At 43.2% G+C, this 12165-nt stretch overlaps 1 long non-coding RNA gene across 2 annotated transcripts in view; it reads left to right on the top strand.

The window, feature by feature from the left end:
- LOC134730858 (uncharacterized) overlaps positions 1–11500 on the top strand; it is a 303347-nt gene extending 291847 nt beyond the window's left edge. For both annotated transcript variants that reach the window (XR_010112863.1, XR_010112864.1), the window contains one exon: positions 10018–11500. This is a non-coding gene — a long non-coding RNA (uncharacterized LOC134730858). The remainder of the gene's footprint in view (positions 1–10017) is intronic.
- The last annotated feature ends 665 nt before the right edge of the window (positions 11501–12165 follow it).

Below are 12165 nucleotides of genomic sequence, written 5' to 3'. Positions count from 1 at the left end.
TTTGAAGAATTAATGGGTAAAAACTCTCCAAATTTGGCAAAAGGTAAAAATCTACAGATCTTAGAAACTGAGGATTTTTTTTTTTTTTTTTTTTTTTTTTTTTTTTTTTTTGTGGTGGAGTCTCACTCTGTCACCCAGGATGGAGTCCAACGGCGTGATTTCGGCCTACTGCAACCTCTGCCTCCCGGGTTCAAGTGATTCTCCTGCCTCAGACCCCAAGTAGCTGGGATTATAGGTGGGCGCTACCACACCACCACGTACGGCTAATTTTTGTATTTTTAGTAGGGACGGCGTTTCACCATGTTGGCCAGTCTAGTCTCAAACTCCTGACATCAGGTAATCTGCCTGCCTTGGCCTCCCAAAATGTTGGGATTATAGGCGTGAGCCTCCGAGCCCGGCCGAAGTGAGGGCACTTCAAATAGGAAAAACTACCCCATCCTTCAAAGAATGCAAGAAGACATAACATAATTAAACTTTTGAAAAGTAAAGGCATGGAGAAAATCTTGAAGGCAGCAAAAGTAAGGATGCTGAGGAAACAATGATGTGAGTGACAGCAGGTTTCTCATCTGAAACTGCGGAACGTAAAGGGGAGTGTTGAAATAAAATTACTGTCTATTGCAAACGCAATGCCTGGTGACAGAAACTGAGTAGAGGAAAAATAAAGGAGGAAATAAGAGGGGAATACAAGCATTTTCATATAAGGGAAAACTAAAAAAGATTTATCTCTAATAGACCTACCTGTACTGACTGACTGAAGGAAGCCCTCCACACAGAAAGAAACCTTACAAATTAGTGAGACTAAATGGCTTTCGCAAATTCGCAAAAGTCCTGGAAAGAAGAAGGAACAGCAGATGGAGCTGAGCAATGAGTAAACACAGTAGAATGTCCTTCTGAAGGGCCTCTTGCATCTTGTCTAAGTTAGAGGGAGTGTTGGTTCTTTGCAGTAGCCATTTCCTGAAGCACTAAAGGGTACGATATGTTTCTCAGCTTCCTGTTTTCCAGTAGCTCCGGACCAGGTGAAGTTCAGCAACCTCGCTCCAAAGCCTTGCTCTTCACATGTTGCTTCACTTCACTGACTCCTTTTCCCTTTAGTCTGCACCGAGGAAAGGCTCTGTTCTAATGGTAGAAATGGAAGATGGCAAAGGGATTAGAAAACACAACTTAATCACAAAATAACAGAACAAATGAGGAATGGATTGCAACCAGTGTGACAGAGCCAGTGAGCATGGGATGGACATCAAAGCCCATTATGGGCCGGGCTTGGTGGCTCACGCCTGTAACCCCAGCGCTTTGGGAGGCCGAGGCGGGCGGATCACCTGAGGTCATGAGTTCGAGACCAGCCTGGCCAACATGGGGAAAACCCGTCTCTACTAAAAATACAAAAATTAGCTGGGTGTGGTGGTGCTTGCCTGTAATCCCAGTTACTCGGGAGGCTGAGGCACGATAATTGTTTGAACCCAAGAGGCGGAGGTTGCAGTGAGCTGAGATTGCACCATTGCACTCCAGCCTAGGTGACAAGAGTGAAACTCCACCTGGAAAAAAAAAAAAAAAAGAAAGCCCATTATGCATTGTGAAGGGAAGGAGATTTACATGAACACGCACCACTGATGGACGCTATCCTTTATGGCAGGGGCCCCCAACCTCAGGGCTATGGACCAGTTCCTGTTAGGAACATGGCTGCAGAGCAGGAGGTGGACAGCAGGCAAGCGAGAAAAGCTTCATCCATGTTTATGATCGCTCCTCATCACTTCCATTACTGCCTGAGCTCTGCCTCCTGTAAGATGGGGGCAGCATTAGATTCTCGTAGTAGTATGAATCGTATTGTGAACTGTGCATGTGCGGGATCTAGGTTGCGTGCTCCTTATGAGAATCTAATACCTGATGATCTGTTACTGTCTCCCATCGCCCTCAGATGGGACCATTTAATTGCAGGAAAACAAGCTCAGGGTTCCCACTGATTCCACATGATGGTGAGTTGTATAATTATTTCATTATATGTTACAAGGTAATAATAACAGAAATAAAGTGCACAATAAACGTAATGTGCTGGAATCATCCCCAAACCACCTTCTCTCAAATCTGTGGAAAAATTTTCTTCCATGAAACTGGTCCCTGGTGCCGAAAAGGCTGGGGACCACTGCCTTATGTGGTTTTCAGGGTAAATATGCCGCCGCTCATTACGGTCTTTTCCAAAGCTGAGGCTCATGTTTTTCAGTGGACATTGTGCACTTGTGATGGGGCCCTTTCTTTGTGTCAGCCATGGGATAACATCCTCCTGCACCCATGCAAACACACATCTCCCCAGTGAGGCACGTGCACCCACTAGAAAGGCTGTCGGGATCTAAATGGTGTGTGTCGGGGTAACCCAGGCCCTCTCCATGCCCTTGGTCAAACTGAGGAAAGCTTGTCTCAGATTCTCAGGACTATACTTTCACAGCATGATATTCCAGGTGGAGAAATGTTTCCTAATAAAAGTGACGGAAACTCAGTCACTATGCCATTTAAAGCGAGACTGTACTAAGCTCTAGAATTGTGATGAAGGAAATTCTTGTCCTGGCAGGCAAGAGGGATTAAATCAACAAACTATAAAGGAATGAGAGAAAAACAGTAATTCTCTTTGATGCTTTCTTAGGCCGTTCCCTTACTAACAGAGGCGTGCATTATTTGCAAAAGTCCTGGTTGTTTCATATTTTCCAACTTAAGTGAAGCATTTTATAAAAGAAAGAGACACACTTCATTAATAGCTTTATTTCTAAACTAAGCAACTCTTTATATAAGGATGGTTTAATATTTCAGGGGCTGTGGATTATCTCATCAGAAAAATGAACTCACATACCTGCAAAAACTTGCATGCAATTTACATAGTCATTCAGTCATCTGGAAACTTGCACAGAACCAGGTTAAAAATCTCTCCTTCTATGATATTTAAAATTTTGACTTCATGGCTCCTCTGGAAGGTTTTCTTACATGATTAGGATTCTTAATATTTTAGAGGAAGGTATTTTATTATGATTCTTACCAGAGTTTTTCTTTCAGTTACTTAGGCATTTTCTCAAGACCACTGTAGCTGTTTGAAATCTGGCAGATTTCAAATCTGCCTTTGAGAAGCACTCTCGTTCAGTGGATAGCAACATGGTGTTATGGCCTGTGGCTGTGGACGGGTCACCCAGTCATCAAGCCATATTTCTTTGGGTAGAAATGATCATTTCCACAACCAAGATTATCAGGAGACCAGATGACGTCATGAGCACACATGCAAAATGTAGTTGTAGAGGAACATGTAAATGTTAATTGTTAGTATCCATGGTACTGGATTAAAAAGCTAGCCCACAATGAGAATTCAAAAAATGTTTCCTGAGTAAATGTGGGAAAGTAACTCTTCTCTTCGGGTGTCAGTTTCCTCACCTGTAAAGTGAAGGGATCCTACTATTTGGTATCTTTGGACCTTTCTAAGTGGGTTTTTGTCTAATTAAAAAAATAACGATGTACATAGCATTTTGCTGTTAACAAACAGGCTTATATCCACTATCTTGTTGGCTGTCACAGTAATGGTCACATTGGCTACATTAGTTCACATCTCAATGTCTACAATGACAAAGGAATGCGAGCAACTTGGAAACCTCTTTGTTAATAAGATTGGTCCAAATAACTAACGCTTGTACAAACCTTCTTCATTTTAACAGTGTGTTCCCAGAGAGTACTCACTGTACTCTCAAAATGACCTGGGTGATGAATCGAACATATATCATTGGCACAGTTATTAAAAAGCCAAGGGAATTAAGACGAAGTGAGACTAAATGGCTTTCCCAAATTCTCACAGCTTGTCAGTGGACACCAGTGCCTTGAATCCTGATCTGCTTCCTCCTGGTTTATTTTCTTCTCCTCCACCTCTCCTTGACACCAGATCCACCCAACAGCAGGCTGAAGCCAATGAGTCTCAGATTTAGCTTCTTTCTCCTTTCTCCAGAGTCTCCACTGCATGCTCAGACGAAATAGTGCACCCACTCTGCTGCTTTGTCCATGAAGCTGGGATATTTCATAAGGCTGATCCTTCTCTCTTTCCCTGACCTTAATTTCTGAAAAAACAAACAAACAAACAAACAAAAACACCCTAGGAAGCACATTCTCTGAAAGTCTGAGAAGCTCTCTAAAAGACCCTGTCCTACTAATAAAGAAACAGTCAGGAATCTGTAACTCACAGTCTTGGGAACACATGGCACACCCGTGTGGCATGCACGGGTGTGTGAGTCCCTATGTGTCCATGTGTATATGTGTGTACATGTATATTTTCCCCTTGAATCTACCCACAAGAATAAGGTCCTGCTATCTAGTTGTAGATACTTACACATTCACATTTGCCACACCTGAAAACTGATTCTTAAGATTTGAAGCAAGTTAGTGGGGTTGGCTCTTACCAGAGCCCTGGGTTAAACTGGGGGAACTTTTCCAATAAAGGCAGGGGTTCATTTTCTTCTCCTCTACCCCTCTAAGGTTTGATGGTCAGTGGTGTGATATTGGGTGCCTGAGTTCTGCTGGCATTTGTGGTTCCCACAAACAAACTTCGGGCTACACTTTTGGTTCCACAATTCAGTAAGCATCAAGCTCCTCTCTTTTATCTTCTGAATTAGCTTCACAAACACACGAAAAAATTAGGAGAGAAGGGAAATTAATCAGTCCAGTGGTAAAATCTGAGTTTCCCAGGTAAAGCTTCCTTAAAAATGACTTTCGTAGCAATTTGCTCTGATCAATTTTCCAAACTATAGTGTAGCTTGATACACAAGAAGTTTGGCTTCTTGCTGTTGGTGTGAGGACAGAAGTACAAGACACCAATTCCAATTATTATTTCCATTTAAGACCTGCCAAATGAAGACCTTGCTGCACAGTTGTAAAAACACTTGCAGCTTTAGGATAACTTGGAATGGTTGAATTTGAGTGTATGTGATGTTGGGTGTCTCATTATTCAGACTACCTTTAAAGCTTGCTTCCACAAGAGCAAGCTTAAGCATAAGCAAATTTGTTCTTTCTGGTACATTTTTGTGTCTGGCACTGCATTTCCCACAAGCACTGGGGGCTTGGGAGGTTGACTGCATCCTTTCATTATGGTCCAAATGCTAACAATCCCCTAGAAAAGGCCAGGTTCCAAGGAATCCCGCCATACATCCCTGACCTGTCTGTCACAAAATCCCTCTCTGCTCCCAGGAAGCCTCCAGTTTCTTTAAGGGGATGTGTGTCATTGATGGTGGGTTAGGCCCTGTGTCCAGATTAGTGCTGACTTATTCTCAACCTTGACTGTCCTAGTAACCTCAGAAAATGCTGCAAATTCCTGGCACTGCCTGGGGTGTCCAGTTGCTGGTGATTTTCAAGGACCTCTCCCCTAAGCAAATGTCTCTCTCTATTCCCTGATTACCATGTTTCTGCAATCACCAGAAGAACAGATCCTGATCCAGGACTGAGTGTGATGATATAGCTCACGGTGAGCCTGGGCACTGCGTTCTTTAATACAAAGATCCCATTCAAATGTTCCACAGCCTTGGAGGCACTGCTCAGCCCTCTGCAATTCCATAGTGCGAGACAGTGTCCTTTAGTCCTCCTGGGCCTGCTCCCTGGGGAGGAGCAGGATAACTGCTCTATTTCCAGCACACAGCAACCCTGGTTAAGAGGATCTATGTCAGTATCGTTTTCCTGTCTCAGAAATTCAGCCACACTCAGCATTTCCTTTGGTCTGGTATCTGCACTGACAACCTTGCAGAGATGAGGAATGAGAGGTCCCAGCATGTTCTGCTCCGGCTCTCACTGCCTGATGGTCCCAGTTCCGCACCCCAACCTGCTTCTGTGCCCTATGAAAGCTCAGATTCACACAGGCTGCTCTCTCCAGAATGAGCAAACCCTCAGGACATTCCTCCACTTGAGCAGTTCCTGAGGCTTCTGAACAAAATCCTTTCCATACCATCATGACATAAGCATCCTCTGTTTAAAGGAAAGTTGAGCTTACATCACAGAGCACAGATTCATAGGTGGAAAATGCCTTCATCAAGCACACAGCGTCCCTCCCTGCCTGTAAATGATGGGGTGAAGTTAATCCCATTTGACAAATGAGGCAGCATGCAACAGAAGTAATTTTAATTAATTAAGGGATTCAGAGAGATGAAAGAGTGGTCCTTCGTTGTCATCTTTTCCCATATAGTTTATAAGAGCATGACAACATCTTACCAACAAAGATTTTGCTGTGAGGCTAGGAAAAACACCCAGTGTATCATGGTTAAGAGTAGGGGCTGCTAAGATGGGTTGCCATCGCTTACGCTGCAGGGTGGCTGGGATCTTGTCACCAACAGGCCACTGCTACTCCCACATCCCTTACCGTGTTCCATTTTACATTTCACCCTCTCCCCTCTGACACACCCATTTGGGTAACCCTTCCTACAATCATTTGGTACATGTTCAGTAAATACAAACTTAAATCTATGAAACCTGGGTCCACACTTGAAAAAGCTTTCTTAAGCAGTCTTCTTACCAAATGCAGGTTTATTTGAGCATTGTTTTGGTAGACATCCCTGCAAATGTGTGCACATGTTTTCCCCCTGCACCTAGAATGCTCTTTGTCCTTGATGTTCATGCTGAACTCTCATCGTTCCTTCAGGCTCACCCTAGGTCTTGGCATATCAGAAAGTCTTCAGTGGCATTCCTGGAGGCAGCAGGATGAAATGTACAAAGCCTGGACCTCAGACTTTGGTGTTCATCCTGTTTCTGATAATTACTTATGACAGCCAGGACACAGCAATTCATATTTCCTAGCCTAAGTTTCTGCATAAGCACGTACCTGCCATAAGTTTGTTGTTAGTGCCTGTTCTCTTTTCTTCATTCATGCAAGAATGTTGCCTGCTACCTGTGTATCGTGGCAATAATTGCAGAATTTTACACTTTTCAGATGTTCAGTGTGAGCTCTGAAGCTGCTGCTACTGTTGATCACACAGTGGCGGTCACCTACTCCTTCAGCTCCCACTGCAGCATTGTTCCATATTTAAAAGGGGTAACCCAAGAATTGACTACGTTGCAGTAACTGAAAGGATGATAACTTGCTTTTTAAAGAAGCTTTTCCAACAGGAGAGATTTTGCATATACTATTTCAGGAAATATTTGAAAGGATCTTATTTCAATCAGTAAGAAAGAAAGGACAATCCTTCAGGGGCAAAAAAAAAAAAAATGAAATACCTTTAAGCTCAGAGGCAAAGCTAAAAAGAATGGAGAGGAAGGGTGCTAAAACCTTTTGTGTCTTTTCAAGTTCAAATTCAGTATTTTCCATATACTGCTTCAATTAATTCTCACAGCAATCCTGTGAGTTAGAAAATAGATTCCCTTTTAGGGACGAGGCCAGGAATCATTGCACTTGGGTAAATGCACAAAGCCACCCAGCTAGGACATGCAGGAACTGAGACACAGACTCAGATTAGCGAGAATCTGCATTTTGTCTACATGAAGAATTTCTCCATATACTGGATGTTGACTAGAGAAAGCAGGCATCATCAGAAGAAGCAGGCATCATCAGAAGAAACAGGCCCTGCGAGATGAATCTAATCCTGAACTTCAGACACTCTCTCGGGCACATCTCTTTGTCTCTCGCTACCACTTTGCCCAGTGTACTGTCCCTGAGAACCCTTGTTTTCTCAATGAAAGGTCAAATTAGATTACAGGAATTGAATATCACAAGCCAAACCCATACAAGCATCTTCAATGAGTGAGGCGCTCTTACTCTGCAAAGCCTCCAAGACTCAGAGGGCAAGGCTTGACTAGTCAAATTTCACACATACTGATATTTAAAGGGTATTTGGAAACTTGAAACCTATACCATATCAGCAATCACATGATTTGCCTAATTTTAAGGTCAGTTAGGAAAGAAGCGAGCAAGGAATGTGGAAAATAACTCATAAGTGGAGGAATAAATGGTGGAAAGAATCCCAAGAAGTCTTGTACTCCTGAGAAGGCCTCCGTCTCTTTTGTTTCTCCCAGGCTCAGGCCCTTCATTCATACTGTCCGGAGAATTCCTCCACTGAGATGCAGTTCACAAAATCTTTGAAAAGGAGAAGGCAAGGAGGAAGAGTCAGTACATCCCACTTCTATTCACCTTCTCCACTTGCCATACAACCCTCTTTTGAGTGCATGAAGCCTGCAGAAGCAAGAGTCAATGTGTTCAGATGCAATGTCTGTGGCACCCACAATGTCCGGGACTGCGTGAAAAGCCATTGGTAACAACATGCCAGTTTTCAAGTTTGAAGTATGGCTGTGCTTTATGTGTCTTAAAACTCAGAGAAGGAAAACACTTTAGCTCTACATTTTCTCAATACAAGGGAATTATCAAGTGAGAACACGGCATCACTGGCAAGATGAAACTGATGTAGCACAATGGATGATATTACCATCTCCACCTCACACCTGAATTTAAGACATTTGTAGGTAGAATAAATAGTTTTAGTTTTGTGATCACTGAACCCTTCACTGTTTTTTTATAAAGAAAATATAAAAAATTGGAATTGTTCACGTTTACAGATAAAGACAAACGCAATGATTTGTATTCCGAAGTTGCTGCCGAGATGGTGTGTGCACGTGTGTATGGCTGTGTGTGTGTTATTGTGATTGTTTCATTGCTATTCTGGCAAGCTAAATGTTTTTATTTTAATTTTGCAATGTCTTTCCTGTGGAGAGCTCACCAAACTTATACACAGCATGACAATATATGGTATTTTGTAATAAGAAGAGGAAAATGGTAAAGTAGAGGAAAATAAGGAAGGTGAGAATCACAGAATTTTAGATGTAGGATAAGCATTAGCCCAAACCCTTGTTTTATAGATAAGAAAACTAAGTCACAGAAGTGACGTGGTTTTTCTGAAAGTGAGAGAATAGTATGGAGTCTAGTGCTTCTGAAATCCAGTCCCACTGGATAATGGTTACCAGTGCAAGTCCCCAGAAAAAGCCCCTCATCACCAGTATTCCTGCTTCAGTATTCCTGCAGCTGCTAGAGCCAGATAAGCACTTATTTGTGTTTTTGTTTTGTTTGTTTGTTTGTTTGAGGCAGAGTCTCACTCTGTCGCCCAGGCTGGAGTGCAGTGGTGCAATCTTGGCTCATCACAACCTCCGCCTTCTGGGTTCAAGCGATTCTCCTGCCTCAGCCTCCTGAGTAGCTGGGATTACAGGTGCGTGCCACCATGCCCAGCTAATTTTTTTTTTCTTTTCTTTTCTTTCTTTTTTTTTTTTTTTTTGGATCTTTAGTAGAAATGGGGTTTCACCACGTTGGCCAGGCTGGTCTCGAACTCCTGACCTCGTGATCTGCCCGCCTCAGCCTCCCAAAGTGCTGGGATTACAGGCATGAGCCACCGCGCCCGGCCTTATTTGTGTTTTTATGACAATATTTAGCACTGGAGGAGCAATGGGGAGTCTCTTGTTCCTTCACGGATCTACTGATGGGCAGTATCAGACCACGCTGATAGCTATTCAAAGCATCTCTGCCCTAGGTGTTCTTTCCTGCAAGAGGAGAGCGTCATTAATGAACATTCAGAATGTCACTTCACCTAGTTCCGGACGAGCTTTTCCAGCTTGCTCGTGTTCCACAGGACTTGGGAAACAGCCAGGTGTGAGGCAGCCTTTCAAGCTGATCTTAAAAGTCATAGTAAGTAAAACCCACGGCTTCCCCACATGGAATCCTGCTGGATTCACCTTGAGACAATCTGGGAGACGTTGACGGAATGTGTTTCTTTTCCCTACCAACATGCAGTTTGCAACTCCTAAAATATGGATCAGAACAGATGGAAATGCCGTTCTCCATCTGGGTTTCTTCTCTTATTCTCTCCCTTTCAGAGACTGACTGAATAAAAAAGGAAAATCATATTTTTGAGGGTTTACTATATATCAGGCATTATGTCTATATTGTTTGGTTTTTCCAACAAGTCTATGACGTAGATCTCATTATCTACATTTCAGACCAGAAACTTACACCTAGATTAAGTTTCTTCTTCTTTTCTTTTTTAGGTCTCTAGTCTAGGAAATGGCAGATACGGGATTCAAAGCAGGTCCTATGGGTTCCACGTCATCCTCCATACCAGTGGTTCTCACAGTGGAATCCTGGATGCATCAGGGTCAATTTGAAACTTGTTAGACATGTATATTCTTAGCTAGGCGTGGTTGCTCATGCCTGTAATCCCAGAACTTTCTGAGGCTTACGCCAGAGGATCAACTTGAGCCCAGGAGTTCTAAACCAGCCTGGGCAACATAGTGAGATCTTATCTCTACAAAAAATCCAAATTAAAAATTAAAAAAGAAATGTACATTATTAAGTTGCATCCCAAAGCTTATGCTGTATCAGATCCTCTGGGGTCGTGGTCAGGAATCGGCATTTTCTTTTTTGTTTTTTTTGTTTTTGAGACAGAGTCTCGCTCTGTCCCTATGCTGGAGTGCCGTGGCGCGATGTCAGCTCACTGCAAGCTCTGCCTCCGGGGGTTCATGCCATTCTCCTGCCTCAGCCTCCCGAGTAGCTGGGACTACTACAGGGGCCTGCCACCATGTCCGGCTAATTTTTTGTATTTTTAGTAAAGACGGGGTTTCACCCTGTTAACCAGGATGGTCTTGATCTCCTGATCTCGTGATCAGCCCATCTCAGCCTCCCAAAGTTCTGGGACTACAGGCGTGAGCCACCGCGCCTGGCCAGGAATCTGTATTTTCACAAGTCTTCCATGTCATCGTGATATATGCTGACGCCTGCAGTGACCCTTCATTCGGCTACCTAATTGTGAAAGGAGAGAATTTGCAGTGTTGTCATTCCTCCCAGTGGATCATTCATAGTGTGGGTTGTCCCTTGACAGCTCAATTTGTCACGTGTATGTGTATGGTATACATGTGAAAGGTGTTAATTTATCTTATAAAAATGGGAAGATGATGAACATTTACTTATCAATCCAGTCAATGAGGATAGTTAAATAAATCTAAATTTACCTAAATAAATAGCTGCAAACGTTCACAGTTTTTGTTTGTTTTTTTAATGGCTTAGGAAATGGTCTGTCCTGGAGAATGCTCCATGTGTACGTGAAAGGGGTGTGCATTCTGCTGCTGTTGAGTGGCGTCCTCTATAGATGTGTCTCTCTGTTCTTTCAACACAGCACCTGGGGGCATAGCCCCATGTGTGTGTGTCAGAACCTTGGAGTCCGGGTATGCTTTTCAGTCAGCAAGGGATAGGAGGGGTTGGTTTTTAAATACTGATATGGCCAAAGGTTTGAGTATCGCGCGCATTGTGGCCCTCAGTAAGACGTGACCCCTTTACGAGTCCCCTGGTTTCTCAAAGCCATCATGTCCTTATCACTGGAAGTGGGACTGACAAAGACAAGTATGGTATCAATGAAGTTATGCATAAAGTGCCTTTGTAAACAAAAAGTGATTGTTTTGACTTCTGCTTTTATTCCTTAAGCTCTCTCACACTTTTGCTCACCCAAGGTAGACACTGCGCTGCTGGAAACATGGATTGTGTGGCTCGAATACTGACCCCTCTGTCAAGGAAACAAGTTTCCCCAATTCTTTAGTTACCATCAGTTTTTTTTTTTCATATGTGACATTAAACAAACCAAATAATGTCACATTTAGCCATCATGACAACACACCAAATTTTCTAAGATTTTCGCACATGTGCCGCTTTTCTAGCTAATTAGCATTCTCATTTGGGCATGTTTTAAAATTTTCTAATTTTATCTCAACTATCACGTTCATATTTTCTGCCCCCTCCTCAGATAATTCCATTTAAAATACACTCTCCCTCTTCAGTGCCTGCACTTTTCAGATGTTTATGTTGTCATCTCTCCAACCTTGTCTTAAATTAGTTGCTACCTGAATTTAGGTATGTCATTATCCCTTCCAGAACGTCAGCACCTCTTTGCCTTTAATCATCGCACTGCTCAACTCTCTGATCGGTCCCGAGTGCCAAGGGTATTTCTAGTGTTGCTTAGCCAGGTCCTGAGGCTGTGGAGAGTGTGATGCCCAGGATGGGGAATGGAGTCAGTATACAAGTAGAGAAGTATGATGTTCCAGGCAGCACAGGCCCTGGCAGAGAAGTGCCCACAGAGCTTCCTGGTGTGACGTCCCTGGGCCCCACACTCACTCTAACCCCGTGTGGTTAGTACTGCCCTAAGTAAC

The sequence above is a fragment of the Pan paniscus genome, chromosome 7, assembly GCF_029289425.2.
Source record: "Pan paniscus chromosome 7, NHGRI_mPanPan1-v2.0_pri, whole genome shotgun sequence".
Lineage (NCBI taxonomy): Eukaryota > Metazoa > Chordata > Mammalia > Primates > Hominidae > Pan > Pan paniscus.
This window is presented reverse-complemented; position numbering and strand designations above follow the sequence as displayed.